The following is a 27,426-nucleotide window of genomic DNA, read 5'->3' on the forward strand; positions in this document are numbered from 1 at the left end:
GTTGCCATTTGAAAATTAATTTTGAATTGGGGTGGGCTCCCCCAGCCACCTCCTACCAATATTTTTTTATACACCAAAAAGTGTGTCTCATTAACCTACAATGATCCCCAAATGTTTATTTCAATTGGTCAAACCGTTTAGAAGAGACAGGAGTGACCACTAAAAATATATCTTAAATATATCGTTGGTATGAAGTGTCCCCAATAACTCTGGGTCCCACAAATAAGAACGTAAAGTGTTTGAGGATTAACATTGTTTTAATGGCGCTAAAATCAAAACGGCCGCTAGTAAAGGCGGTTAAGTCAAATTTATAGTTATAGCAAGTGATAGTTTACTCTATAATATATTTTCTTGGATAGCTGGTAAGTTATAAAGCTGCCGAGATATCCTATGTAATATCAATAACTCACTAGCAGACATAGGTATACACGAAATTATTCTTTACAACTCCAGCCTCTGTGTTATGTGTGCCTCAGTGCCTCTACTATTACAAATGAAATTCACACTTTCTTTCTTCTATTCTATTAAGTCAGAAAAATAAACTGAAGTGACTGTACAAACCTGTTTGGCGATGGTATAAATAGAAAGACTCTGCGTTCGTCATCCCCTTAAGACCGCTGTCAAAGTTCAAGTAATTGTATAACAAATTGATAGTGATAGCGCCATTCATTGATAAACTTGTCTAGTATAATGATAAGGGAAGAGCGTCTAGTTCATAGTTTCTCCGCGGTCGCGACGTGGCCGAAAGCAGCACCGTCGCCTCTCTTGGGCCGCCAAGCCAACTAACTCCGCCTGCTGCCCGTGCCCGTCACAGCGGCAGTGCTCGCTCAGTCGACTTCTGGCCGTAGCGAGCGTTGGGCAAGCGCTTGTATCGTGTGCGTTTTCCTAGTTTTTTAAGTGTCGATTTTGCTTTTAATTTGTGTTATTCCTGACGACTGGGAGTTGCAGAAAATTCGCTGGATTTTTAAAATTGATTAAGGTAATTAATTTTTTACTTTAATTTAATTTTAAAATATATGAGTTCATGAATATTATTAAAAACTTTTATTAGTATCTTAGTAATAAAAATTTGTTACAGATTGATAAGAAATATACGTACATAAAATGTGCACAACGGCTGTGAACAAACATTGATCGACAGTATCGTACTTAATAGAATTGTATTCAAGTAGTATTCAATCTCTGACCTTACAATTCTGCCAAGAGCTTCCGTTCTACTTCCATCATCAGTATTTGATGTCTTCGATAGTGATGGTAAGCCGAGAGATGAATCCACATCAGACGGAAATTCAAGTTTGATTGGTTATTTATAATTAGACAACGTTTTGTCAAAGATAAGATAAAACTGTGTCAAGGTTAACCGATCGCGTTTGTTCACGCTAAATTACTTCGGCTTTGAAGGTTATGCTGTAAATGATAAAACTCAGTTGGTTGAATATTGCTTACAATTTAACGGTGTCCAAAACAAGAGATGTTAGATCAATTCTCTTTACACACCTCTTGTGGATGGAGGCTTTCGATCTGTGTATACTGTTCACTTCGGTTATCGACATCTATTAGAGCAAAATACTCGAATTGATTCGAACGCGGAAACCGTTATGCGTGGGCGTTCTAATATATGTATATACGGCAATCGGCGAGAAAAAGGTCGCTCATTCCTCTTATTACGTTGTACGACAACAAGTAATGGAACTTTCCAAATCAATTCGTGTTGGTTTAACTACACAGGATGTAAAGTAATTGATTAATACTCGAACTCAGCTAAAACCGGTCGAGGTTGCCTTCTCTGACCAGTTTTGTTTGAATAATCGCACGCCCGCGAAGGCAAAACGGCAGATACAGTCCTGGGCCCGAGCGATGCCTGGGGCGCTTGCTGGCGCACATTCGTCCAACAGGTGTTTAACCTTACCTCCCCTCCCCTGCCAACAGCTGTGTATCTCCCCCTCGACTATGGAGCATAGCTGGGCTGGAATACAACCATAAGTAAATACTACCAAAAATACATGAATCAATGGAACCATTTCTATGAAAAATTATTAAAATTTAGGTTTCATCACGTGCGCTTATGAAAATTTTTGTGTTTAAGCTAACCCTAGATATATCACATTAAAAAATGATTTCTAAAATACTACCATACTATGTTAAAAATGCCTTGTTTAGATTGTATTAGTGGTTTCATTTAGTTTATATTAGTAGTGGAGTTTATTTGTTAAAATATGTATGCTGTGATTAGGCCATCAGGATTTCGGAAATTCCCGTCGTTGTATTTATTACTTATTACTTACTTACAGAATACTGCGTTTTAACCCTTTTAGTGCCAAAGTGATTTTCTTAGTGAAGCGAATAATGCCAGGCATATGTGTAGTGGATATGTCAAAAATGCCAGGCCTATTTAGTCTAAAATGTTAACACATTTTTTAATTTATTATTTTTTTGTCCTACAGTGATGAAATTGAATTAGTTTTGTTTATAAATAGTTATATAAGTACTACAAGATTTAATAGAAATCAACGACTTAAAAGGTACACAATAAAGTACGAGCGCTATAAGGATCTTCGGCAATTTTCGTGAAAACACAATCGCTACATCGATCGTTGGGATTAAAAGGATTAATAATTGGGATCTGTATCATATTCTTCAGTTGTCAAAGTAACCGCAATGCTTTACCAAAACAGAGTTGTATTGTGTACTCTTTGTGAATAACACTGTATTAAAATTGAATTTAGCAATTGCCATTTATACAAGTTATATATATATATATATATATATATATATATATATATATATATAATTTTTCAATAAACATTGAATCTCAAAAAGTACTTGCTCCGCAGGGACTCGAACACGGATCTCTCACTTGCCGGGTGAATATGCTACCATTACATCACAGAGCCCTTACTTTTTACGATTCAATTATATTGTATTTGGCCGTATCTGTCACATATACGTTTAAATAACGTTTATATATATATATAAACGTTATATATATATATATATATAAACGTATATATATATATATATATATGAACTTATTTTTAGTCGTTGAATTATGGAGGTATCTCATTTATACATATAATTTATACGCTTGCAAATGCTTTGTTTTTCGATATTTTTATAGGCAGTTCATAAAAAGTCTAAAGATCTTTTGTAGGCCTACTTTATCGTTTAAATATAAAAAAGTATATGCTTTATAGAAAAAAATAAAAAGCATTTTTGATGCGTTAGATATCTTTAAAATATGAGGTTTAGCATAGATGTAAAATGGGAAAACTATATGTCTGACTAAAGCCGGCTCTTAAACAGGCCAAATGTTACTTGAAATGTCGGCGTAACCACTGTATAGCTACCTACCAGCAGGTGTCCGTGTGTGCGCGTGGGGTGCGGCCTTGAGCCTTGAAGGTTTCATATTGCAGTGCCGTTGCTACTACTACATCCCCATCCCTACTACTCATCTAAAGGCCATGTCAGACTGCCGTGGCGTCGCGTCCGCCCATCTGCGGATGGATTTTTAAAATAATCGCTAACCATGTTGTCAAATAGGACAAGTCACACTCACATAACAGACGTGGCGCAACGTTCGTCGCGTCGGCCGCCGTCTGCTGGGATATGCGGCTGGAGCGATTCTTGGCCGACGTCGGCGAAGCTACGTTGGCTCGCGCATGCGCATAAAGTACCTTGGTCAATTAAATCTAAAACTTCGTCAAACTTTACTTGTTTAGTCTAAAACAAGTACGAAATTTGTCATCATCGGCTTCAAGGTCATGCATTAAATGATGGTACTCGCCAAACATCCTTTGTTTTTTATTGATAGGATGTACCCAGTGATCTCTTTGTGCCACTGAATATAATAACACCAAATCGTCATCACTGCTGCTATTATCGCTGCTGGAATCACCCAGCCCAAGGAACTGCTGAACGTTAAGTAGGGTCTCCTGGTTCACTACAAAATACCGGTACAGACATTTTATTGTGTACTGAGCTTCCACCCTTCTAGAAAGACGGCGTTGGCCGCGGACGCGGATGCGTGTCTGGTAGTTTGACGGGATTCGAGACCGTCGCGGCATACGCGGACGTTCATACTATGGATGGACGGACGCGACGCCACGGCAGTGTGACATGGCCTTATAGCTTTACTCACATCAGTGAATTTACTCTCCCATCAGTCTAGTTTTGATGTTTTTTTTGTAGAAGCTCTTTCTTTAGATTTTATTTTCTTATAGGAAACTATTTTTATAATGTAAATTATAAACCTATATTATTAACAGATAATCTTATAACTACGGATATAACGTAACGGATAATCTTAATCATATATAATCTTATATAACGGATAATATTTTAACTATTAGTACTAAGACACTGAAATTAAGTTTCTGGGGAGAAAACATCATGAATATGAGACGAATTTCTACCTGTAACACAGATTTATACTTTATACCCATGTTTAAAAACTGCAAGGCTAGTTGCTTCTAACTAGCGGGCCTACTTAAAAGCTTGGCTTTATAAAAAGGCCAAGTATCAGGATTAAAGTGAATTCTTGTGACATCTTCCACAAAGATTAAACTGCAAAATGTGAAGTGGTACATACAATACATTCTATGTCGATTTTTTGAGATAGTTCTTCAGACTGCACTGCAATAGAGTTTTTTTTATTTATTAATAAACTTAGTTTGTCTCGTTACTTAAACATGCCATGGAAGAATTACTGTCTTTTTTGTAGCGTTTCTGAATGATTGGTTGAGGGGGGAAGAGTTGGTGGTAGTGGCGGAAGAAAGGTATTTTGTCCATAGCAACAGAATAGCTTGCACCGGCCTTGCATAAGAACCGATATCCCTGGTGGCATCACAGGTTAATAAGAGATAATGTAGTCATAATAAATTGTCGTTCCGATACAGTGAGTTGCAAACAACAAATGTACCTTTTGCTGTTTTTCTAATCTATAATACACATGAGCATGCCAACTTAAATTATTATGCAGCACAATGCCAAGACACTTAATTGGGCTCATTACGTATACAACGCTTACCACTAGGCAGTACAAACATGCAGCAATGTCCCACTCCAGCTAATTATGCTGCATAAGACCATGCCAAGCAAGGTTTTTATTTTTTATTAGCGATATTCTCTTACTTACAATAGTACTCGAAATATACTGATTGTTGCATTATTTCACTTATTACGAAATAATTTAATATCTCGTATGAAGACGTTAAACTTTAAGAGTGCCAAATACGATATTTTTGATTATATTAAACTGAATAAACAGCTCAGCCACGCTTGAAATATAATCTAGTCGAGTATATAGTTTTCATAATAATGGTCTCTATGTCAAATGCAGTTTTTTTTTTTTTTTCAATTGAATAAACTGCTCGGCCACGCATGAATTATAAACTACTCGGGTATATGGTTTATAGTAATGGTCTCTATGTTAAATAGAGTAATTTTGTTTTATTCCATTGAATAAACTGCTCAGCCAAGCTTGAAATATAGTATAGTCGAGTATATTGTTTATAGTAATGGTATCTATGTCAAATGCAGTATTTTTTGTTTTATTCGATTGAGTAAACTGCTCAGCTACGCATGAGTTATAAACTACTCGAGTATATGGTTTATAGTAATGGTCTCTATGTTAAATACAGTAATTTTGTTTTATTCCATTGAATAAACTGCTCAGCCAAGCTTGAAATATAGTATAGTCGAGTATATTGTTTATAGTAATGGTCTCTATGTCAAATGCAGTATTTTTTGTTTTATTCGATTGAGTAAACTGCTCAGCTACGTATGAGTTATAAACTACTCGAGTATATGGTTTATAGTAATGGTCTCTATGTTAAATACAGTAATTTTGTTTTATTCGATTGAGTAAACTGCTCAGCTACGCATGAGTTATAAACTACTCGAGTATATGGTTTATAGTAATGGTCTCTATGTTAAATACAGTAATTTTGTTTTATTCCATTGAATAAAGTGCTCAGCCACGCTTGAACTATAATCTAGTCGGGTAGATTGAACATTTATAGTAATGGTCTCTATCTCTGTAATTAGTGCCGTACTTATAGCTATCTCTAAAATTGTCAAATAAATGTTAGTCGCTCTTTTCCGGCGTGACGTGGCCGTCATTTTCATCTCGATTTGGTAGCGTAATATTCTGGCACAAATACAATATTATACTGGGGTGATAAAATGCGCTTTAATAAAAAAATTCAAGCGGGAAAACATACGACCGAAAAACAGACACTTAAGTTTTCGTCTAATAATGACGGTTGATGCGAGATGTCTTGTTTCCAAGAAAAATATGATTTACCACCTTTCCTACTAGGCCTTTCAACACAGAAGCTCTATTAAAGTAGAGAATAATAGAAGCCAGCAAAATTATGGGCCGCAACATGGAAAGGGACTAACGTTTCTCGATCTCTAGTCACACATATTCATGGGACACGACGCGTAGATCGTCCGATCAAAGGGTGAGGACGGGGGAGAGGGTCAAAGTGGAGACTTTGGATATCGTAAGGTCACGTCAAGGACACTGTATAAATCAATTTCATGATTACTTGTGGGAAAGAACATAGTGTGGTTGATATGTATATCTGTGTAATCCAGAAGGTCTATAGCGTGTTCGTCTATCTGTGTTTGTTATTCCAGGGAACCAACATCTGGTCTATGTCAATTATGGAATAAAACTCTTGTTCAAGCATCATTAACCTGGTTTCTGTCCTCATGATTCTAATTGTGTGGATTTCAGATGCCAGGAATTCCCATACAAAATGCATAAACTCAACTATTTACTTTGATTCACGCGGCTTTAGTGTATTAATTATTAAACCGACTTTTGGGTAGGAAACCCCGAATATGCCTGTCGTATTGCAGATCCCACGAAGAAACGCGTGATGGTTTTAAAGTAATTTGTATTTCATTTTGTAATAAAACGTTTCTTATGGGACTAATACTATGAATACTTAATACCCTTTATTTCTTCGTTTTTAATTTTGGATTGATTATGGGATGTCCTAAAATTCTGCTTCAACCACTTCTCATTGAATATCTGATAAAACACCATTACACTCGAAGGTCGATTGTGTTACCTTTTAAGACAATCTACATAATATCTAGTTTTCGAAAAAAAAAAAAAACAACTTGCATACATCGAGGCAATGAATAAAACATTGATGAGCCCATTATGTAATGTAATCATAAATAAGATCAAACATTTTGCGTTTAGTTTGAGTTCCAGGTTCGTAGCTTGAATATTCCACCACCTTGTTTGAAACTACACATTATGGTGAAATGACTCCAGACGATGAAGCTACTCAGTAGGTTGAGAGTATGTAATAGGAGGCAAATTCCAGAACTATTTTGTACATCAATCGACTCTCAGACAAATTAATTCCAATATAACTTCCATTGTAGAGGCTGTTTGATTGTAATGCAATTGGTCACGATAATTATAGCGATTATGTCTTACACAAATGATAGTAATGCTGTTGTATCAACAATGGTATCTGTACCAAGTGTGAAATAGGTACTAGGTGTAAGGACAGAAAGTTAACATAAAACCTCCATTAACAACCTTAGCAAAGAAATTGTGTATTTGTACAACTGCTAAAAAAATTGTAAGCTAATAATACACTCTGGAGGTTTCATTTGTTTAAGCGTCAAATGTTGACTTTGTGCATGCGCAATGATTATTCCTGTATTTTATCATTTTACTTCTTTTCAACTCTCTCATACATACTGCAGTATATAATAAACGGGTATAAAATTCATCACTATGAGTAACGTTATCCTAAGTGTAAGGTAAAGGGTACGAAACTAAATACTAATATAAAATAATACAATGTAAACAAATAAAAACTTGAATACAATTTAAAATCAAATAACTATTTTTAACTCTTGTTCTTTACCGACAAATTTTTCGGGTGGTGTCCCATTTTAAATGCATAATTGATACTCTTCCCCAATAATATTGTAGAATGTTTCAACGAACATTTAATGATTAAAACATTTAGTTGCGAAAAACCTCACATGTTACAAAAAACATCTCAGAGAAAATTGGATGCATGTAAGTCGTATATTAATAATATATTTTTAAACTTCGTGAGAAAAAATAAGGAAAGAACTTGTTTAAGCCTAAGGTCACCGCCTCAAGGGTAGACATCGAAGGGCGGTTTTTAACCAATTGTAATACCAGACTGGATAATAATTAAAGTAGGCATGCTAGTGAACGACATTTAAATTAATTAATTATAAGAGCAACTTCCACTGTTACAATATTACATTACTAATTTCTAAATAGTGAGTAACGCGAACGTAATATTGCCAACCCAAGTTTGTTTCAGTTTGTAATGTAGGAGCAAAACAAAGGTTTAAACGGTTTTCTATTCCTTTGTACGTTACAAAGGGAAGGTTCCTTTTATTAATTTTGAGTTGGAGCAAAGCATCTCCCTTCGGTGGAATATCCGTATAATTTTTACGTACAAAACAGTTAGACCATTTACCCTGAAAATACAGGTTTTTTTATCTACAAGCGTTAAAAATTTATCGGTGCAGAAATTTAAATCTTTTTGTATAAGTCGAATCCTTATAAAGCATTAAGAAGCCAGTGTCCCACGATTCATTACATCATGTGACCTAATGTTGTATAAAAATATAGCCTGTATTACTTCTACTGTACGGCATAATTAATATATTACCATCTCCATCCACATTCTCAGGTGTTGGCACAGTCTTTATAATTTGGATTATCCAAGGGTTACAGCTCGGCAACATCAAGTAAAATTATTTATACAACCTACACGAAGAAATTAAAAGCTATACTTTAGAATTATTTATCCTTATATCATCTGCACTCATAATGACATATAACTCTAAATGACAAAAATTAAAACATTAACTGACTTAAACATTTCAAAATTCCTTGAGTTGAAATTTCCTTCAGTCAGGATTATTTCTTGGGAAAGAGCTAAATTATAGTGCCTGATGCTTTTTCCTCGACTTGGGGATTTCCTACAAGGAAACCCTTTCAATATTAGTGGTGGAACGTGGCAGACTAACCACTCGCTGTTTGTCAGGTCCTAAATGTTTCCTGCTAGAGTGATACGAGTCACGTGTCTGGAACTCGTTCATAACATCCGATACTGGATAGTGGAGCACTCTAGTTGTAGCCAAATCCTTATTATGAATGTGAATATTTGTGGATACACATAGCACTCTACTCCTAGCACTTCATTGCTAGTACTACTGTTAATACTAGCATAGAACTCTAATGCTCTAAAATTCAACCACTCGTTTCAAATTTTCTTTCAGATTAATGATGAGAGTCATTTGAATGTTATTGGACACTCTAAATCCCTACTTATCTCCGGGTTTCTTCTGTTGGTAATGGTAGACCCTCAGCATCACAAATCACGGGAAATCTTCAATCATAACAAAGACCAGAACTCCCATGGTGTTGGTTCCATTTCACGAGCTATTAAACACGTTCGAAACGCCATGAGCCAGTCTACGAGTGACAGGTTTCTTGTAATTAGTGAGCATACTGGCTCAGGTGACAGCTAATTGTACATCTTTTAATGCTCGCGCACAGAAAATTACCACGAATGGCAGGTGTTTACTCAAGAATGTTTCCAAACTGTGTAACGTACTTTGGAAATCCTAAACATATTTATAGAATTTCTAAGTTTATAGGATGTTCCTGGACTGACTGATGTAAAAATGTCCTTACAGTTTTCGTGGTAGAAAGCAGCGTTCATCGCATATTGAACTACAAAAATTGAAATTATGTGTATCATCGATGTGTCAAAACTGCCATAAATTCTATTGAGTTTATGAAACTCTTTAAAACTGAGATGCTTGTCTAGTGCTTGTTTTTATGTTCCTGGACCCACCAATGTGAGACGGAAAGCTCTAGTGATTTCCTTCCATTATTTCTAGGTAGACATACTAGTTTTTATCCATCGTCATAATGTGTTTTTGTCACCTATTATGATATTTCAAGTTTCGTATACCTAGCAGTAATCGAACTTCAATGTTGGTGAAAAATTAGTGAGCCAGTCTAAGTACTATACATTAGACGTAGTCACATTACAGGTAGTTTATTTGAAATGCTATACTGGTATACCAAGGAGGACGTACAAAATCTCACGATTACACTGCGTATTTCCTACAAAACGTTCACTATCGTACTAATTTCATACATATTTCCCAGACCATTTGGGGGACACTTCTTTGAATACGCCGCTGTTGAAACCTGTTGATTAGATTTAGATTATCCCATGTAACAGTAGTTTGTACCAGCGATAACTTAAATTAAAAGAATTTAATTCAATAATTCCTTATCTAAAAGCGTGTCTCTTTGTTGTTAGGTGTAATAATTTGCTGAATTTGTGCTTTTGCGTGAAACCTTTTATTGTACGTACTTAAAAAACAGAATGGTGTACACTGATATACAAGGCACATTTGAACATAGCTGTAACACACGATTCCACAATTGGGTCCTTAAAGTCATCAGACTCCATATTTCCCGAATTTCCAGCGAGCCAGCTCAATCGATTTAATTTTTAAATTAATTAAACTTACGAGTATAATCTCTTTTTTGAAATTTTCTTCCTCGTCTAGTCGGTCCTTTATAGACATAGGAGACCGAGGTTGTGATTGTCTCGAAGCATTCATGAACTGCTCAAAGTCAGCATGGGTATCCGGCAGCCCCGAACCGTTCGTTGTCTATGCTCTATAGTCAGTAACGGTCAAGTACGAAGGCCTACCTGTGCCTCTGTCGACAGATAGCGACAATGTGGCCTGGCAGGTGTGAGCATGACCGCGACGGGACGTACTCTGCTCGGACTATTTTAGACCGTTTCGCGCCTGTTTTTCGTCCACGACGTAAATTGAGCCCCGGCTGAACAAACAATCAAACCCGCCGGGTTTTGATACAGCGTTCCGTAAATATTGTCCCAGGTTTGGACACGTTGTTCGTTACTTACCTCATTTCATCCCAACTGATTATAGAACCCTGCAACTAAATACACAGCGGTCTCGCTCTTGAATAGTTTTGATACAGCGTTCCGTAAATATTGTTCCAGGTTTGGACACGTTGTTCGTTACTTACCTCATTTCATCCCAACTGATTATAGAACCCTGCAACTAAATACACAGCGGCCTCGCTCTTGAATAGTTTTGATACAGCGTTCCGTAAATATTGTCCCAGGTTTGGACACGTTGTTTGTTACTTACCTCATTTCATCTCAACTGATTATAGAACCCAGCAACTGAATACACAGCGGTCTCGCTCTTGAATAGTTTTGATACAGCGTTCCGTAAATATTGTTCCAGGTTTGGACACGTTGTTCGTTACTTACCTCATTTCATCCCAACTGATTATAGAACCCTGCAACTAAATACACAGCCGCCTCGCTCTTGAATAGTTTTGATACAGCGTTCCGTAAATATTGTCCCAGGTTTGGACACGTTGTTTGTTACTTACCTCATTTCATCCCAACTGGTTATAGAACCCAGCAACTGAATACACAGCGGTCTCGCTCTTGAATAGTTTTGATACAGCGTTCCGTAAATATTGTCCCAGGTTTGGACACGTTGTTTGTTACTTACCTCATTTCATCCCAACTGATTATAGAACCCAGCAACTGAATACACAGCGGTCTCGCTCTTGAATAGTTTTGATACAGCGTTCCGTAAATATTGTCCCAGGTTTGGACACGTTGTTTGTTACTTACCTCATTTCATCCCAACTGATTATAGAACCCAGCAACTGAATACACAGCGGTCTCGCTCTTGAATAGTTTTGATACAGCGTTCCGTAAATATTGTCCCAGGTTTGGACACGTTGTTTGTTACTTACCTCATTTCATCCCAACTGATTATAGAACCCAGCAACTAAATACACAGCGGTCTCGCTCTTGAATGGTTGGATGTATTTGTTTAAAATGATCTTTGGGGCTTCAGGAAGAAAACATGGATATGTGTAATGAATTACCAATGATTTTCCATTCATAACGGGTATATACGAACATAACATAATATGTAAATTTACAGTTAATACAGGCAGTTTTCATTAGCTCTTATTGTTGAAATTCTTTAACATTTCTTTCAAATAGACTATTCGAATCTAAGTACGTATATTATGTTCTTATGTTGGTTTGTTATAGCAATGTTCGTCTCTTAATGAAGCGTCGTTGATTGGTAGGTCTTAGGCTCGAAATGAATCTCTAAAGTTACCCGAAGTAAGGGTTCTTTCAATTTTTTCTGGATATTTTGTTATCTCAGGTGGATATAATAGAATTCTGACTCTCGAGTCAATAAGTTTGTGGGGAAATGTTACATTATCGCTAGCTATAATCAGAATGATACTTCAATACTCCTAATTTGGATCTTGAAACGTGAAAGACGTGAGTATGTAAACTATGCTGGCTGCATAATTCTCTAAGAAACAAAGAGAACTTGCAGGGAAACCGCAGAAATCCGGGAAACCCTGCAAGAATTTAGATAACAGTTTCCCTACATTGGCGAGCCCTATAGGTAACAGATTATATAACCCGGCTTGGAAATCCATCCACAAAATCAGCATTTGGAACCCAAGATCCTTACAGGTTGTCAATTGCGTAAACTATTTCATGACCTAATGACCTAAAGAGGGAATTTGCTGAACTAGCGATAAATTTCACAAATTTGTTGTATCTGGTGAATCCTAGACCATGAAACAAATCACTAGTCCCACCCGAGCCACAAACGTATCAGTAGCGTTATGTTATGGCTTTTCACTGGTGATTAGTGAAAACTCATGACTCCTCACTCCGGTTTGCGTCACATCGATGTCGGCCATCATTAGAATTCCTACGATATCATGGAGTCCACAAGGAAAATGGCGTGTCAAGGCCTAACCATGGGAAAGTGGAAATATAATAAAATTATAATGATATATAAAGTAAAAATATCTCAGCATTATATCAACTTTAAACTTCACACTTGTATTGAAAAGAAACCTTGAAAGAAGCTCAATGCACGAAGTTGCTTTAAAATGTTTATGTGAAGTTATTAGTTTAAAACTAATTATTTTGCTGTTTCATAGATGTTACCAGTATGTTATGTTTGCATGCTAAATGCACTAATAATTCCGATAAAAATAAAGAATTTATACATACTGCACTGTGAATAAAGGTCAGTGTGCATGTCAAACTTTCACAATAACCTAAAAGTTTACATTTTTTATTTAGGTAATTATTTATATTTAACACATTGAATAACACGATAAACTTATAAATTTATGAATATTATTGCAAAAAAGTATTGGAAAATGTACTTTGTATTACCGCCAACGTTATTTTGAACATAATGAAAGAGTATTAAAGGCATTTGAAGTAAATCAATTAATGAATATGAAAAGCAGCATACTATTATTATCAATCGAATTAGTTGGCAACGTGTATAAAAAAGATGGAAATGATAATTTGCCATGCTGCATGTAAAATGTCGTCATCTCAAGTCACATAAAATCTTTCATACGTGTCGTATCTTTATAGGCATACGTTTGTACGAGTATGTGGGCGCCTTTACCGTAATTACCGCAATATTCTGTGTTATGCCTCGACGTAACGTATCGAGTCTCTTCCTGCGTTTGTCCCCGTTTCATTTTTCCAACTTTCGGTTGCATTTTTGAGTAGTAATGTATGGGCCTGTCAGTCTGAAGGCAAACGAAATTGGATTTCATAACGAGGATTATTGTAAAACAAAATCACACAACTACAGTTATTTTAAATATACTTAAGTGACTATACATTTTTTGACCGCGAAACGTTCCTCTCTAAAAAACTCGGAGGATGATTTCTATTGAGACTGAGGACTCTGAACAATGCGTTGTTCTCCTAGTAATGATTGAGCAGTCTTTGGACGTTTAGCTCAGTTAAAATGCATTTTCACTGTTGTGATAGGTGGTCACGTTTGAGCAATGTATTTATGGCATAACATATTCGTACGACGCGCGACTTTAGTCTTATTAGGTAGTCTTGTGTTATTCACTTGCATCTTTAGTTAGAAGAATATTCTATAAAAGATAATATATAAAAGGCACACTCTTTCTCTCACTCGTTATAAAGAACCACAAAACATTACTAAACAGTTTTTTCATCAACCAATTACTTCTTCTTCTTTGGGGCGGCCTATTGCAATGCACTTATGCCTCAAGGGCATTTTCTTCCCGAGAGTATACTACGTGGCTAGCCAGTTTACAGTTTCAGCAATTCTACAAACGTCGAAAACAACCGATCAGGTCTGTTCAGTCTTCCCTTGTCCAGACTACCAAATACCGCGTAACGCTCCCTTGTTGCTATTGCAGGATAGTCAAAGAGCAAGTCTTCAGCGGTTTCCTCCAGCTTGTCACAGAATTTACAGACCGGATCCTTCCGGAAAATGCCGACTCTGTGAAGATCCTTTCTCGGGTGACCATATCCCATGATTAGACCCCACAACCTATGAAGATACCGATATACCTAAGGAGAGAAGATCAGACGCCCGCCCCGGGAAAGGAAACTGTTAACCGAACCTACTCACCCTTAGACCTGGATGCAGCCTCCACTTTCTCTCGTGTTCGGTGTGAACCCACTTCGAGACAGCCCTAAAGGATTCACGCCTAGAAATTCCATAGTACGGTTGAGGTCCCGCCATGTTTGACGTTGAGCGTAAGTTGACCAGGGTCAGCTCTTTCGTTCCCAGAGACTCCCCGTGACCAGGAATCCAACAGACATTTGATTGTTCCTAGGGAAACTACTTAATAACAATCTCAGACAATGGATATGAACACACAAGAGTCCAGTGCACCCACTACTAATGCGGCATTAGGAGCACATCCGCTTCACCAATTATTAAACTATTACACCAGCCTCAGTGCGGCATTGGGAACACATAAACGTAACCAATTATAATAATATCTTGCCTGCCTCATTGTGGTTTTTGGAACAAATCGGCTTGATAAATGATTACACTATCTCATCCGCCTCAGTGCGGCACTGGGAACACATCAGCTGTGCTGGAAATTATGTCGGGACGCTTCCACTGCAGAATTGGTAAAACCATAATGAACAGTAAAGAATACACAGGCCACGGTCTAATTACCCTTATTATACATTTGTTACTATCTTTTGACCGAGAGATGCGTTTTGGCCATTTTGATGAATTGAAAAGGTAATGCTTCTGAAAGTTACTTTAAACTTGAAAACTTTGAAATGAACGTTAACAACTGTAACTTTGACAATTTTATGATTCAGATTATTTATTCTCATTTTTGGGTAGTTAGAGGGGGTGGAATCAATTGACAAGCCCCACCCGATACGTTGATCGCCACTAAATTTCTGTTTAGACATTAGAATTTTTATGTTCATTTTGGGATTTTCGATAGCAGCAATTGTTCTCTGTTTTCGGGTTTTAATACGGAGAGACATGGACAACTACAGCAGCACTACAACCGGCAAGGTCTCCCCTTGCTACAGAGAGCCGCGCCACGCCGCCGCGGTACAACCGTTACCGTATTTGTACGATCCTGACCTGACCCTCAAACGTCCTTTCACTTTTACCCGAGTTCATCCATTGGCCTACAATAGAGCCCCTCACTAGAGACCGTCTGGCCTACCCTCGACAGCTCTGGATAGTGTGTCGGAGATTTATTATTAAGACACCGCTTAAAATATTGTAAGGATTGTTGCTCTCTTCTGCAGAAAAATTCTTATTCCCAAAAGCAATTAAACGTCCTTAGTTTTGTTATACTGAGCTCCGAATTAATTTGCGGGATGGACATTATGAACTTTTCCATCAAAATAAAACAATTAGTGAGATTGACATCCAAAGCGTTAACACCATTAAGTTATTGTCGGAGCGGTAGCATGACGCGCTACCTTGGTTACCGACTCGTCTCGCCTGTCCCTACTATTTTTAGAATGTCTAGTCACCAACTGTCTCTAGTAGAACTACTCTAGTATAAAGGTAAACACAATGTCATTCACGTGGTGAGTAGATGTAGGCTAAGGTCTTACAACAAATAAGAGATATGCGTCGCGTCGACTGTCGACCGTTCAAATGTTAACACAACATTAAGTTACTGTCAGAGGGTATCATGAAGGTTGCCTTGGCTACCGGTTCGCCTTGCTTGTCCTTATTGTTACAATAGTAGATGTAGGCTAACGTCTTACAACAAATAAGGAAGATACGTCGAATGTCCACCGTACAAATGTTAACACAATATTAAGTTATTGTAAGAGGGTATCATGAAGGTTGCCTTGGCTACCGGTTCGCCTTGCTTGTCCTTATTGTTACAATAGTAGATGTAGGCTAACGTCTTACAACAAATAAGGAAGATACGTCGATTGTCGACCGTTCAAATGTTAACACAACATTAAGTTACTGTCAGAGGGTATCATGAAGGTTGCCTTGGCTACCGGTTCGCCTTGCTTGTCCTTATTGTTACAATAGTAGATGTAGGCTAACGTCTTACAACAAATAAGGAAGATACGTCGAATGTCCACCGTACAAATGTTAACACAATATTAAGTTATTGTAAGAGGGTATCATGAAGGTTGCCTTGGCTACCGGTTCGCCTTGCTTGTCCTTATTGTTACAATAGTAGATGTAGGCTAACGTCTTACAACAAATAAGGAAGATACGTCGATTGTCGACCGTTCAAATGTTAACACAACATTAAGTTACTGTCAGAGGGTATCATGAAGGTTGCCTTGGCTACCGGTTCGCCTTGCTTGTCCTTATTGTTACAATAGTAGATGTAGGCTAACGTCTTACAACAAATAAGGAAGATACGTCGATTGTCGACCGTTCAAATGCACAACATTAAGTTACTGTCAGAGGGTATCATGAAGGTTGCCTTGGCTACCGGTTCGCCTTGCTTGTCCTTATTGTTACAATAGTAGATGTAGGCTAACGTCTTACAACAAATAAGGAAGATACGTCGAATGTCCACCGTACAAATGTTAACACAACATTAAGTTATTGTAAGAGGGTATCATGAAGGTTGCCTTGGCTACCGGTTCGCCTCGCTTGTTCTCATTTTTACAATGACTGGTCGCCAACTCTCGCTAATAGAACTGTTCTGTTATCTGGTAAACGTAATGTGAACTTAAGGTTAGTAGATGTAGGCTAACGTCTTACAACAAATAAAGAAGATACGTCGAATGTCCACCGTACAAATGTTAACACAACATTACGTTATTGTAAGATGGTATAGTGACGCGCTACCTTGGCTACCGGCTCGCCTCGCTTGTCCCTACTATTTTTACAATGTCTGGTCGCCAACTGTCTCTCAGCCTTTCCCACTGTGTTCTGTCCCTCTGTGTCACAGTCTTTGATCTGATCGTTATGACGATGGCGACGACTTCTAATGACAAGTTTAAATTCGGCTACTTTAACGTATTCAGAAGATGTCATGGTTTTGAAATCAAAGCTTATGTTGATTATGTTTAAAATTTGATTATTTTCTTGTCTTTGAAGAGCATGAAGCCTCCAAGGGGAGTTAATGAAGTATAACTCGGCTTTAGGTGCTTATTATGCCGTACTACAGAGGAACAAACCTAAAAACCCTTTGTCCATTGCCATACCTCTAATGCCATTCTGCATCTTTTACGTCTAAATAGACGGTGGAAGAACATTTGTCGATATGTTAGTGTGACTAAAATCACTGAATATCTATCTTACAACACCATATTTAGTGACTATCAATCTGGTTTTCGCACTAACCATACAGTACGGAAACTGTACTTTTAAAGGTGACATTAGACTTGCTATGGACAACAGCACAATGCTCACTCTTCGATTTTCAAAAGCTTTCGACGGCGTAAACCATAAAGTACTGTTAGCTAATTTAAGGCATTTAGGGTTTTATAGTCATGTATTAAACTGGCTGAGATCTTCTCTGTCAGGGAGACGACACTGTGTAAAAGTTGATGACATTACTTCGAACTGTGAAACTGTGGGATGCTACAGGGATGAATCGTTTATTAGTCACATACAAAACGACATTCACTCTATACTTAAACACAGCTCATACCATATGTATGCTGATGACCTGCAAATCTACTAACACTTTAAAATTGACTCCATTAACGAATGTAGTACCAGAAGCAATAGTGACAATAAAACATTGTTATGTGGGCCGAAAACCATGGCCTGAGACTAAACCATACAAAACGAAACCAATCATTATTTATCACTCTCGTTTAGGAAACTCAATAAACTTCAATACTATTGAAACGTTAACTGTAAGTGGTAGCATTTTACCGTACTACGGCAAAGTGAAAGATCTTGGTTTGACTATAAACTCGACTTAACTTGGACTGATGCTGTTGCGGAGATTTGTAAACTCCGCACTCACTCACTCTAACGTTTAGAACGATTTTTACGGGAATATACCTGTATTCTGCTCTTGACTAAATCACTTGTACTTCCACATTTCAATTACTGTAATTCCGTAATCAATTATATGACCTTAGTACTTAGTGAGAATCCGCTCTTTTAGAAAGAACTAAAATCTATTGTATACGTTACGTTTAGGATGTGAGATGGGGAGTAACACATCACGCATAGTGTATTCAGTGAAATATTCTAAAATTTAAAGAGCTACGATCTGTTAAAATTCTAAAAGTAGTTAATTCAATATTACAATGTGGGTTTCCAAGATATTTTTTCATGGAGGTGTAAGAAGCACATGCTCTGGATCTTACGTTTTGAGAAGGCCTCAGCACAGAACTGCAGTGTTTGAAGTCATTCCATGTAATGACTTGTAGTTTTCTTCAGCCTGGCCTTCTTTCTGGTTTACCTTTTCCATTCAGACCCGTCTTCAGTAGAAATGCAAACTATCCTGTCTTTCTCAGGACAAGATATGTTTAGCATGGTGATGCAACTCATAGACGATCCGTCATTTCAGCCGCACTTCACACAAATGATGGAAATATTAGTTTATCCTGATTCGTTCGTTAGAATTTTACAGAATCAGCCGAACCTGCCATTCTAAGAGTCCTGTTCAGCCTGCTTATGGACTTTTCTAGCCAGCTGTCGCGTAATGCGAAGGATACCCGAACACTACGAACTGCCCTCCTCGACTCTTTACGTCATTAATATTGTGCAATTGGTATTCTTGTACAGTAGGACACCGCACATTCCACCTGACATTTCTCTGCCAAGTTAAAAAAACTATTATTCCTTACGTCGTAGTTTGGGGTTTAATACATAAAGACATAAGTTTCTTACATAATGAGACTCAATCCTGGTGAGCAAGCCAAAAAAGATTGATTACGACGGATCTGCAACACCTGACTCTGCAGAATGAGGAACGCCTTTGGGTTTCTAGCCAAGAGTTGCGGATTTACAACATGTGTCATATCTTGCCGGCGGAACAACCAGAAATTATTTTATTCAAGTCGACTGCTCAGCGCAACTATCTGCGCAACGACTGTTCTTCTTGCCAGAACCCATAAAAGGACTGGCATGGTTGTACATTTTACATTGATTTTTCAACAGATTACCACTGTTAGTCAAAGTTGTTTTGATATTTTAATTTGTTGTACAGTAAATCAATTAAACACTGTTTCGCAATAATTTCTTGATTTTTGCTGCGATGATTGGTAATTTACAAAACATACCATCTATCAACCCGAACCGCATCTATCAAATTTTTTGTATACTTACCATACTGTTGCTAGACGTACGACTACTATACTACAAGATGATTTTGAAAGTAAGAAAAAACTGTTGAACTGGTAGGGTGGGAATAAAAAAAGTGAGGAAGGGTAGGTGAGAGCTGTTCATCCCAACACCCCCCCTCCCCACACCCCATCCAGCCTGGCCTTTCTTCCGATGTCAAAATGCACGGAATCAAATTGGACAGCGCATACAGCAACCCTCATAGCCTCACCGATTCCCGCATTAAGAGCTCAAAGCTACCTTCAAATCTCAATCCCTTTTGAAAATGTGAAGCTCAACGTGAGCCTTAGAACGATCTTCGACGGAATTTTCGGACTAACAGCTTAAACCTACCTGCTCCGGCCCAACGCTCTCTGTTCGAAAACGTGGACTCCTTCATCTAATATAAGTTTTAACGGTGTTATGTATTGATCAAATAAGAAATATAACAACTACAATAATGCATGCACTAGTTCAATTGATTGATAACTGATAGTGAAAAAAATTGTAGCTTGTACAAATCAGTCGTTCGGTCAAAAAATAAAACTTAAGTCAAGTAGTTCTTTATCATACATCCTACAACAATATCATCACATTTTAAGGCCAGAAACACATAAGACATCTCCCCATTTACCCTCAAGTAGATAATTGGCTGAACATTAGCTAAGCCAATCACTCGAGGGGCTGAAAAACAGATAGCATTTCTGTTTGTCTGTCCTCGCGATATCGATAACGAAATGACCTATAGACTTATTCTGCATGAAACTTCATCCCACATAGACAACATTGAGTCTACGATGTTGCATGTCCAACCATGAAATTTGGTGGATGGTGGAGCGTTATTGAAGCTTCTCACTCAGTAGGCTCACACAATTTCTACATTGTCTGCTTGGGTAAAGTAAAAATTTCTTAATTGCATGATTGTCTTTCTGTTCTCGTAGGAGATCTCGAGAGTAAAATCAGCTGTAGACTAGCATTCCACCTCAGCGAACCCTGTTAAATGTCAGGTGGTCTGGCGTAGTTCTAAGTAGTAAATGCCTACTGGGGGATGGGGAGGGGATGTTTGCAGTTAAAAACGTTAATTTACACCGGCCCGGCCATTTCGCAGTGCATGTTTTGCACCATTTACTTACTTCCGATAGCCACATCATACGCCTTTTATATTTTCAGCGGGCTCCGTTTTGTTGCCATATTCCGAAGACCACCGTGTGTTACAGAGGCTATAAGAGTTGTAAATAGCTGGAAACCTGTTTTCCTCTCTAGATTGACAAACAAATTGTTATTGTAGTCGGCATTGTTCACTCTAATCTATATATAACACTAGCCAGGGCAGCGGATCTGACGACACGGCGCTGTCTTAGTTTTAGCACTATTTGAAGTTAAGCTGTTTCAGGCTATGCACATTTTAGAGTCTGGCTTTGTTATGCAGATATTTCGCTCATTCGATCACAAAGTAACGGTATTACGATAGGTACTTCGATGGGGCATTTCAACACCGTTATAGTCATCAATGAAAACTTAACTACTATAACAAATGTCAATTCACACCAGTAGCACTGGGTTCACGTGTTCAATTGTCTGAATAACTATGACCTCATGTGGTCTCTGACATTGGGGCAAATTTGTATGAGTCATTGAGCTTGTAACGGAAGTGGCAGCATTGTTCCCTGCATTCGTTTTTCCACACTAATTGTGCGTAGGCTTCGTGTTCAAGCTCCACCAGCCAATATGGCTGTTCAGGCTGGAGTATAAACGGGTTTTACGTTCCCAATAAAGAAATGCACCTTGATAAAATATTTTCTGTAACACCGCCGTTCGTTTTAAATCGTGGTGCAGACCTTGATTTGAATCATGTGACTGGGCAATTTAATTTATTTAATTCGTCATTTAACCTTTTTAGAAAACTATTTATTTTCAAACGGTTAATTTATTTCTTCATTCATTCCAGAAACAAACAAATATAATAATTTTGGAAAATTTCACTTTTCAGGACTAACTTTTACCGAATGGACAATACACATGGGGTTGGATACCACTGAGGTCGTAGTAATGAATACTCGAAATTCGAAGTTAACGTTTATTATTAACATTGACAAATAAACATAAAAGCACCACTTCTAGTTGGTAAAATAAAACAAAGTATTGCCACGTTGCTGCCAAATAGAGTACGAATGAACTAAAATATGATACCTTGGGATGGGCCTAAATATTCCAATGTTCTATGGATTGTACCTTCGAAATTAATAATTACTAAAACCTTAAAAATAACTTCCCTTAACGAAGAACTCGACTTACAAACGCGGGCTTCAGCATTCTTGGCTCGACAATGCAGCTGTAGTCGGAAAAGGGGAAGATTAGTAGACTGGAAGTCTAAAACATGAAGTAATTGGGCGAACTGCAACTCGCCTAACTTATAATCACGACAACGTGGTCTCGTCAGAAGGACATCGCCACAAATATTATCCAAGTTGATCTGGCACATAAAACACATATAAGGTAAGTTACTTTACAAGTTATAATTTTACTTTACCTTACATTCAAATTAGATGTCTCGCGTGAAAGAGCTAACTTATGATACGAAAATATAAATCTTTACTAACAGACAAGGCCGATGATCGCTTCTGTAGCGAGGTTCGGCAGCTGCAAAGATCCCGAGAGAAAAATTAATACGCGTGCCAATTAGGTTATCAACCCGCCAAGAATATAGTTCCAAGAACATGGGATGCAACTTATACTAACCAGCAACAAGTAACTGGGTTGCGAAAATATGTACTATATGAAATAAAACTAAACAACGGTAAAAACTTAAATCGAATTTAATTCTTGAATTAGTGATTTTCTATATTTATTTTACATTTCTCATACCAGAAAGTGTTAGCTGGTTTGTTCCGATTAGCTCTGGAAACTTTTCAACACACATACACAACTTAGCTACAAGCTAAACTAAACCTTATATAACCTAGCTCATGTTTGAGCAGGTAGTTGAATTTTCTTTTTTAACTTTAAGATTTTATTTTTGTAAGTTCATGTATCTTAGCTTTTCAAGGTACGTGAAATTACAACAATTAAATCTTAAAGAGTTAAAGAAGAGAATTCAATGATTGGCTCAAACATGCGATAAAAGTTTAAATGTTGTATTTTATGCAGACTGATTTCGAGGAAACGACAATTCGACTGTGGGTTAATTAAAATTGATCTCTGTAATTGTTCGCTATGTTTTATGTTATACATAACATTACTAAGTGTACGGATGTATAAGCTTTATAGCACTGAATAGTTTATAGTTTGTTCGTTTTTTTCTAGTATAACAAATAAGGCAGTGCAATAGTCAGAAGGCATGTTCCGTAGTTTCTCATACTCTCCTAACATGTGCTCTTATGAGTATGAGGTCGGCTTTCATGACTTTAAGAGGCTGTGAGTGTAGTTATATTATTCTATAATTTGAAACACGAAGTAATTTATATATTATATAGATACATTGTAAACAGTGCTTTATAAATTTGTAAAAGTATATTGAAAATAATTATTTAATTATTGAATCCTAATACCGACTTCATTTAACTAAAATATATAATACTATTAGATTCAGTGATACTACAATATTGTAAAACCAACATTTAACAACGATGTATTCGAAATGACAAAATAAATGAACGACACCGATGAATAGATTTTACAGAGGATTGTTCTATTGCTCGCTGGTTATGTCTTGAACGTCCAAGTCTTCATAGCTGACCAACCAGAATTTTTTTCACCTTCCTTTGACCTTTAATTTTAATGGTATTCTCCAATTAGAGATCTTTGGGGGGGGGGGGGTGCCAGGTGAGATGGCGTTTTCCCTTGAGTTTCGACTGTTGAGTTTGTTTTGGGTAAGAATACAATGCTTATTTAATCGCAACAAAGGCAATATGTTCTTTTGCTAAACAAACGGTGTTCCTGCTTCTTATGCGATTAACCGTTGCAAGCTCCACTAAAGTACACGGTGACTTTTACCGCCGCTGCTCCCATCCAGTGTGACGAAGAGGTGCACTAAAAAGAGACTTCTCAGTATCCGTAACGGACGAATTTCTCCAGTAACGGATACAAATACCAGTTACTCGTACTCGTGAACACTCCCGTTACAGCAGCACACCTGGTATTGGTACATGATATCCGATACAAGTACCGAGTACTTATCTGATTATTAATACAAAGTACTAATATTACTATATTAATCATTACTAGCGGCATAACTAAAATTTATTTTTTGTATGAATTATGATTATGACTAATGTGCTACACGCTGAACAACTTACTAGGTGCACGACACGTGTTTGGATTTTTGTGATTTATGCTTTACAAGTAATAAAGTATGCGGTTTTCCAATAGATAAAAATTAATGTGCTACACGCTTAACAACTAATAAGTTACTCGGTATTGGCACAACTTCATATAATTAATGTGCTGTACGCTTTGCAATAATTAGATACACGGTACTGGTACAAATTAATGTGATGTACGCTTTACATCTAATGATGCATGCGGTATTAACTGTAGTCTACTCGTACATTTAATGTGATGTACTTGGTCCGGAAACTAAGAACTATCGTGTAAACGTCTTACCGTAAACTGACTGAATGTAACGTAAGAATGTACTGGCTTAGAAATACTCATACGTAACAGAATACATCGTATTAATATCTGGTACAGGGTTCGATTACCGGTAAACGATTACTCATAGCACCTGTAAATGTAACACAAATATAACTGTAACAAAATTAAACAAATAATACAACGATATAAAAATTTACGTAATAAGTTTCAGTTAACATGGTCTAATCTGTTGTAGTTACAACAACTTTACAAATTTATATTATGGGATTTCAACTACTGACGTAATAAATGTATCCGTGGTAATGCCTTAATATTAAAAATTAGAAGATTTCTTCCTTCTTTTCGCTCTTTTAATCCCTCTGAAAACTCTGCGGGTATCATGTGGTCAGTCTCCTACAGGATATTATAGATTATTCTAAAGCGATCTGGACGTTAAAATAATACTGGTTCAATAATAATTTACTCAATTTGTCTTTACTGTTTTATAGCACAGGAACTGAAAGCCAATTTGCACAGAACAGGCAGGTGCGCAACCTACTTTTTTGTGAAATCGACAGAGGAATTTCCCCTTTTAGAAGAAGTCGATCGCCAGTCTCGCTAGTTTTGGTGTGGATCGAAATGGGAGAGTATCTAAAGTGTGAAAAATAACAAATAATAAACAAGCGCCATACTCCTAAATGGTTACATCAGTGTCAGCCAACGAGATAAAGAGGCACCATTTTTCAGCCAGTTGGTGTTTACAAATTGATGACGCTGGTTAAACTTTACTTATGTGCCTTATGCCTATGCAATATTAGTGTGTCAGCCTATACAAATAAAACGTGTGATAAATTTATCATTTAATACTCCTTTTTTCGAAAACCTGTTTCGAACCCCACCACTACTAGCGTGGCCGACGTCAATGTCTTTCTCAAGGGAAATACTCGTGCCAATTTCACGAAAAACTAAGCTGTGTCTTTATTCATAAATGTAAAGTGCCTTTAGGTTTCTGGAAAAAGGCATAGCGTCCAGGTGTTTACAGCTCTATATCCGCTGACATCCACGTTTTCCAGTTCACACCGCGTCGAAACATTGCTCACATAAATTCTTGAAATATGTAGGCCGATTGTTGAAGAAGGCTATCTAAATGAGGCCGTAATGTCTCAAGCTTTTAATTGCGTAAGCAATATTTCGACACGGTTTGAACAGAAAAACTTGGATATCGGTTATGACACAGGTCGTGTAAGCCAAACATGAAGATGTCTACCCGCTGTCATATGATGTCAGTGGATGGATCATAGAGCTGGACTGAGGAGATAGAGAAGTTGGAAGGGTTGGCATCGTCTGCCATGGATCAGGATCTGCATATACTGGAAAGGATTGGGGGTAGTAAAGCCAAAGAAGGAATATCGCAAAAATGGAGAATGTGATCCCTCAAACAAAAGCAACAAGGACCTCCCAAAGTCTTGATTTATAAAGTGAAAGAAGGAACAAAAGTAACAAGGACCTCCCAAAGTCATGAATTATAAAGTGAAAGAATGAACAAAAGCAACAAGGACCTCCCAAAGTCTTGACTAATAAAGTGAAAGAAGGAACAAAAGTAACAAGGACCTCCCAAAGTCATGAATTATAAAGTGAAAGAAGGAACAAAAGCAACAAGGACCTCCCAAAGTCATGAATTATAAAGTGAAAGAATGAACAAAAGCAACAAGGACCTCCCAAAGTCATGAATTATAAAGTGAAAGAATGAACAAAAGCAACAAGGACCTCCCAAAGTCTTGACTTATAAAGTAAAAGAATGAATATATGTAAACTTGATACAGTATGAAGCACATGTTCTGGCTTCTCAATCCAAGTTTGCTATATCATATTTCCTTGGTCCGGTCTAGGAATTATATCAGTATTTATATACCTAATCAGTATTGTATACCTCATCAATGAAACATGGACGCGATGTCTCCTCGGCGATTTTCTGTCATAAAAAATACATTTAGTGTCTGGTGTATTGCGTTGTCATTCCACTTACTATAATTACGGACTCACGGCGCTCGCTTTTTCCCTCAAATTGTAGTCACGGAGCGAATGGTTTGTTAAATAATGCTAATGCCCAGTCCCTTCGTTTTTGTTCCTTCAGCTATAGTAACTATGCCGACCCACAATGTCTAAGAAAACCAAATTCAATATCCTACATGTACACATACCCAATATTGCTCTTTAAGTTAAATATAGAATAGCTTTTATTATTCTTGCACTTTTCAATATCTTTTAACGTCACATGATGGCGCTTGTTAAAGCTTTGGAAAAGAATGGTTATATATCAATATTTATCCATAGTAGACAAGAACAAACAATACCTTGTAATTATTAGGTATTCCACACCACTTGCTACCAGTTTTTTACATCTCGTAAAGTTTATTTTAAGCTACTGTTATTCTTGCAATTGTTGTATAACACTTAAGATTTCAAAATAGCGGTCGTCCAAAAGTTTTTGGAAGTATACAAGATAACTTGAAGTTTTGTTAACTAATGTTAAAGCTGTACGTTGAACCTCATAAAATCAGTACATAACAAGACATGTAAGTATATTTATTGGTATATAAATAAACTTCGGAATGATATGAAGATAACAATACCGAATACTTGATGGATTGAGTATAAGAAATATTTGTTATGGATTCCTAAACGAAGCTTGAAAAACATGAAATAATGTCCTACCACCATATAAATTGCCAAATCTAGGGTTTATGAGGATTGGGAGTGCAGGTGGGGACATCGCAGGAACGGTAGAAAACAGAAAACGATGATGCTCATGCGACCTAGCGGTCAGAGTGGGATATACTCACATACGGAAAACCTTAAATTAGCGTATAATCCATGAAGATGACTCTGCTTGTCATTATTCGATTAGAAAGTTATAATCCGGGTTTCCTTGACGTAACATTCCTCACACTGTTTCCTGTTGTGGTTTCCGGATGCAGCACAAGAAGCAACGAACAGATTGCAGTTCGTTGCTTGCTCGTTCGATTTTACTGCCATGGAGATCAGTACTCATTCTAATACTTACGAATGTTGTGCTTAAGAAATAAAGTATCCCAAATACCGCGTAGAAACTGAATTATTGTAATAAAGTGTAAGTTAAAAGTATGGATTCCATCGGGGGTGGCTCAA

General features: G+C 37.2%; 1 protein-coding gene across 1 annotated transcript in view; it reads left to right on the forward strand.

Annotated features, from left to right (window-relative positions):
- Positions 1–796: 796 nt before the first annotated feature.
- The window catches only part of LOC124368942 (V-type proton ATPase 116 kDa subunit a1-like), a 148,291-nt gene continuing 121,661 nt past the window's right edge, over positions 797–27,426 (forward strand). Inside the window, exon 1 of the mRNA XM_046826503.1 lies at positions 797–979. The gene's annotated coding sequence lies outside the window, so the exon portion shown is untranslated. The remainder of the gene's footprint in view (positions 980–27,426) is intronic.

Source organism: Homalodisca vitripennis, chromosome X, assembly GCF_021130785.1.
Source record: "Homalodisca vitripennis isolate AUS2020 chromosome X, UT_GWSS_2.1, whole genome shotgun sequence".
NCBI classification, from domain to species: Eukaryota; Metazoa; Arthropoda; class Insecta; order Hemiptera; family Cicadellidae; genus Homalodisca; species Homalodisca vitripennis.